Raw genomic sequence first — 6,000 nt, forward strand, 5'->3', positions numbered from 1 at the left:
TTAATTACTCTGTTTGTTTTACTTTTGTTTCACTTTTTCTAATTCATTCAATTCTTTCGTGTATTCCCATGAATGCTAACTAACAGTTGTTTATCCTATACCAGTGACATTAATTTTCCATGTTTTAACTATGCTACCTGTGTGTCTCTTTTACACACAGGTGACTACTCAAATATTGCTAATATTTTTCTGACAACCATAGATGGACAATCTTTGTCCACATGGCTGTCAGTACGCATTTTGTATGTAAACACTAAAAAGGGTGCTTTGTATAATCTATGTATTGTTCATTGTTTGACTACCTGTATGATTGTTGGAATATTGACATAAATGTGTCTTTAAAACTGCTTCCCAGCCACTGCACACGCGCAATCCCATGCTATCTTCCTTTCCCCCTGCGGGGGTCGCCATGACCCAGCACCTCCAACGGATGTGTGGTCTCTGGGCCGGCCGAGATTGTGGGACTTGATTCCCATTCATATCCGGTCTGGTGGCTGTACACTGCCGCTATCGCGGCTGTTTGGTGCACAGCACGGCGCATGCTCCGTCACCCGGACTACGCCGTTAGGGACCTGACTCGGCGTGCTGACGTCACTTCCGCCCGGAGGTGTGTCACCGCGCCGAGTTGAGGGTTGGCTTAAAAACAGCACATCGGCATCATCATTTCAGATGCCGTTGTCCATGCAAACAGACGACCTAGAGGTAAGGAGTGTTGAGTTACTATGTGTGACTCTAACACGGACTTCATTTACAAATCCGTCCCTGATTTTGTTTCTCTGTATATCCATCTAGACCGCACGCTGCTGGTGACACCAGGGAGACATCTCCCCCCCTTCCGTTTTTCCTTTCCCGTCCTCTCCTCCCCTTTCCCCCCCCCCTTATCTCCTTTCCCTGTCCCTGTTGGCTGAGCAAGTTACCCCAGTATTGCACTGTTGTAATCAGAATTAAGACTCCCGGCACCCTAAAACAGCGTCTCAGGTTATAAGTGTCCATTCAGTCCGGCCTGACAGATGATACACTGTCTAAGGCTTGGTAAGTCTAATTTTCATATCGCTCAACCCCTACCTCTAACTAGTGATGTCGCGAACCTAAAATTCGCCGTTTGCGAACGGCGAACGCGAACATCGGCAAATGTTCGCGAACCGGCGAACCGGGCGAACCGCCATAGACTTCAATAGGCAGGCGAATTTTAAAACACACAGGGACTCTTTCTGGCCACAATAGTGATGGAAGAGTTGTTTCAAGGGGACTAACACCTGGACTGTGGCATGCCGGAGAGGGATCACGCAAAAAAAAGTTCTTAAAAATTATAATTTTTTGATAGAGAGCCAATTATTGGAAAAATTAAAAAAAAATAAAAATAAAAAATTTCTTTGGATTTAGCATCTGGGGGGTCTAAAAAGTGTACCTGTCAAGTTTCAGCTCTGTAGCATGCCCAGAACCCCTAAAAAACAGCATTTTTCTTATATTTTCAGGAATATGGCTTCTCTGCGGCTGGCTTTTTCTCTTGCAGGCATTTAGCGGGCATTTTTTTAGGCAGGCATGTAATTTTTTGTATTTAGTGTCTGGGGGGTCTAAAAAGTGTACCTGTCAAGTTTCAGCTCTGTAGCATGTCCAGAACCCCTAAAAAACAGCATTTTTCTTATATTTTCAGGAATATGGCTTCTCTGCGGCTGGCTTTTTTTCTTGCAGGCATTTAGCGGGCATTTTTTTAGGCAGGCATGTCATTTTTTGTATTCAGTGTCTGGGGGGTCTAAAAAGTGTACCTGTCAAGTTTCAGCTCTGTAGCATGTCCAGAACCCCTAAAAAACAGCATTTTTATTATATTTTCAGTAATACGGCTTCTCTGCGGCTGGCTTTTTCTCTTGCAGGCATTTATCGGGCATTTTTTTAGGCAGGCATGTCATTTTTTGTATTCAGTGTCTGGGGGGTCTAAAAAGTGTACCTGTCAAGTTTCAGCTCTGTAGCATGTCCAGAACCCCTAAAAAAACAGCATTTTTATTATATTTTCAGTAATACGGCTTCTCTGCGGCTGGCTTTTACTCTTGCAGGCATTTATCGGGCATTTTTTTAGGCAGGCATGTAATTTTTTGTATTTAGTGTCTGGGGGGTCTAAAAAGTGTACCTGTCAAGTTTCAGCTCTGTAGCATGTCCAGAACCCCTAAAAAACAGCATTTTTCTTATATTTTCAGGAATACGGCTTCTCTGCGGCTGGCTTTTTCTCTTGCAGGCATTTAGCGGGCATTTTTTTAGGCAGGCATGTAATTTTTTGTATTTAGTGTCTGGGGGGTCTAAAAAGTGTACCTGTCAAGTTTCAGCTCTGTAGCATGTCCAGAACCCCTAAAAAACAGCATTTTTCTTATATTTTCAGGAATATGGCTTCTCTGCGGCTGGCTTTTTTTCTTGCAGGCATTTAGCGGGCATTTTTTTAGGCAGGCATGTCATTTTTTGTATTCAGTGTCTGGGGGGTCTAAAAAGTGTACCTGTCAAGTTTCAGCTCTGTAGCATGTCCAGAACCCCTAAAAAACAGCATTTTTATTATATTTTCAGTAATACGGCTTCTCTGCGGCTGGCTTTTTCTCTTGCAGGCATTTATCGGGCATTTTTTTAGGCAGGCATGTCATTTTGTGTATTTAGTGTCTGGGGGGTCTAAAAAGTGTACCTGTCAAGTTTCAGCTCTGTAGCATGTCCAGAGCCCCTAAAAAACAGCATTTTTCTTATATTTTCAGGAATACGGCTTCTCTGCAGCTGGCTTTTACTCTTGCAGGCATTTAGCGGGCATTTTTTTAGGCAGGCATGTAATTTTTTGTATTTAGTGTCTGGGGGGGTCTAAAAAGTGTACCTGTCAAGTTTCAGCTCTGTAGCATGTCCAGAACCCCTAAAAAACAGCATTTTTCTTATATTTTCAGGAATATGGCTTCTCTGCGGCTGGCTTTTTCTCTTGCAGGCATATATATCAGTGGTGGGTGGGCAGTGGCACAGTACACTCTCTGTGGACCTGACAGCAGTCACTGGCACCCAGGCAACTGCAATTTAAAAAATATATATATTTTTTTTTACTTTGCAAGCTGCTGTGCCACCTTATATATCAGTGGTGGGTGGGCAGTGGCACAGTACACTCTCTGTGGACCTGACAGCAGTCACTGGCACCCAGGCAACTGCAATTTAAAAAAATATATATATTTTTTTACTTTGCAAGCTGCTGTGCCACCTTATATATCAGTGGTGGGTGGGCAGTGGCACAGTACACTCTCTGTGGACCTGACAGCAGTCACTGGCACCCAGGCAACTGCAATTTAAAAAAATATATATATTTTTTTACTTTGCAAGCTGCTGTGCCACATTATATATCAGTGGTGGGTGGGCAGTGGCACAGTACACTCTCTGTGGACCTGACAGCAGTCACTGGCACCCAGGCAACTGCAATTTAAAAAAAATATATATTTTTTTTACTTTGCAAGCTGCTGTGCCACCTTATATATCAGTGGTGGGTGGGCACACAGTGGCACTGCAGTGGGCACAGTACACTCTGTGGACCTGACAGTCACTGGCAGCCCAGGCAACTGCAATAATAAAAAATATTTTTTTTTTCAATTTATTGCAACAAGATGCTGTGCCACCGTATATATATCAGTGGTGGGCAGTGCATTGCAGTGGGTACAGTGCACTCTGTGGACCTGACACAGCACTCACTGCAATTATGACAGAGGAAAAAAAAAATATTTTTTAAAATGCCAGGTACTGTGCCTGTGCCACCCGAAATGAGTGTGGTGTGCACACAGTACAGTCTGTGGTAGGTCTGTGGCCTCTCACACACAGCGGGCAGGCAACTGCAGTGTACAATAGATATATATATATATATATATATATATATATATATATATATAGGAAAAACTCTATTACCAGTTACCAGCCCTTAAAAGGGCTTTTGGGGACGCTAAATATATATATATATGTATATATATAAATAAAAAAAAAAAACCTCAATTACCAGCCCTTAAAAGGGCTTTTGGGGACACTAGATAGATATATATATATATATATATATATATATATATATATATATATATATATATATATAAGAAGAAACAACTCAATTACCAGCCCTTAAAAGGGCTTTTGGGGACGCTAGAAATATATATATATATATATATATATATATATATATAAAAAAATTTACACAAATACCAGCCCTTAGAAGGGCTTTTTGGGGTGCTGTCCTTACAGCAGTAGTGGACCAAGAACACTGCAAGACCAGGAACACTGACTAACTGTCCCTAGCTTAACAGCAGCAGCAGCAGCAGCTCTCTCCCTACTCTCACTACACACACTGCTTCAGAATGATCTAAGATGGATGCTGCCCTTGCTTATTTATAGGAGGTGGGAGGGTGTGGGAGGGAGGTATGCTGATTGGCTGGAAATGTGTCTGCTGACTGTGAGGTTCAGGGTCAAAGTTTGCCTCAATGATGTATTATGGGGGGCGGACCGAACATCGCATATGTTCGCCCGCAGCGGCGAACGCGAACATGCGAAGTTCGCCGGGAACTGTTCGCCGGCGAACAGTTCTATACATCTCTACCTCTAACCACAAAGGTCTGCCTGTTATTTATGAGCACTAATCTAGAACCTCTTGATTTCTACAGAGAGTGATATAACTTACACTACTCTGTTGAGCATCTCAGACAACTATATCCATTATTGTCTACATACAGGTACTTACACTTATAGTAAGAAGGTTTTCCATTCTTTTCTTTTTATATATTTTTTTAAACAACTTTTCTTTCACAAACTTCTGCATGCCAATATCCCCTCCACATCCGTTGGTGAGGCGTTCACTGGGTGGTGACCCGCATCTGCATGGGGTTTGATAGACATGGGACCCTGGTGTGCATGTGCATGTAGTGGCTCTGAGACGCATCAATCAATTTATATGCTGTATTCTAATATATATCTTCTATTACACAGGATCTTAAAGGCAAAAACAACACTATTTTGTATCAAACCCCTGAAGAAGCGGACCCATTTGTCCGCGAAACATGTTGGGTAGATGCCAGGTGCTCATCTGACCACCGGTTATTGTTTCATGTGTCTATATCTACTGCCTGTTCCTTTACTTGTATGTCAACATTGGATACAATAATGTTTTTACATTCCAATTGTATGTACCATTGTATGTCTTCTGCGCTTTTAACCTTGCTAAAATAAATAAATATGTACTTTTTATAAACAAGTTATATACTTTCTAGACCTACAGTACCGTCAAAATTCCACCAGCCCTCTTTTCTCATCTTTCTAGCTATTCTTATACTTTGTACTTCTCCCCTCTTTTTTCTCCCTATCCTATTTCCCCTTTATCTTTCCTTTGTTCCTTTTCTTCTTTTTCTTATCCCACTTTCTCTTTCCTTTCTTTTCTTTGTTTTTCTTTCCCCCCTTTTTTCCTTCCTTCTCTCCCCTTTTTATATACCCACTGGATCCTCTGCCTTTAATTTTTCCCTTTTCCTTTATTTTGAGAATTTAGTCCCAGTGTTAAGGATCCCTCACCCAGATCCTACACAGACTATCTTTTCTGGTTATTAAGGTCTCAGGTGTGTTAAATTTGGTTTTATCGCTCTTGCTCACTCATACTGGTCACTGCAAGTTCAACATTGCACCTCATGTTAAAGAACTCTCTGAGGATCTGAAAAAAAGCATTGTTGCTCTACATAAAAATGGCGTAAGCTATAAGTAGATTGCCAAGACCTTAAAACTGATCTGCAGCACGGTGGCCAAGACCATACAGCAGTTTAACAGGAGAGGTTCCACTCAGAACAGGCCTCACCATTGTCTACCAAAGAAGTTGAGTGCACCGGGTCAGCATCATATCCAGAGGTTGTCTTTGGGAAATAGACGTATGAGTCATCCCAGCATTGCTGCAGAGGTTGAAGGGGTGGGGGGTCAGCCTGTCAGTGCTCAGACCATACGCCACACACTGCATCAAATTGGTCTGCATAGCTGTTGTCC

The sequence above is a fragment of the Pelophylax lessonae genome, assembly GCF_965119305.1.
Source record: "Pelophylax lessonae genome assembly, chromosome: 3".
NCBI lineage: Eukaryota > Metazoa > Chordata > Amphibia > Anura > Ranidae > Pelophylax > Pelophylax lessonae.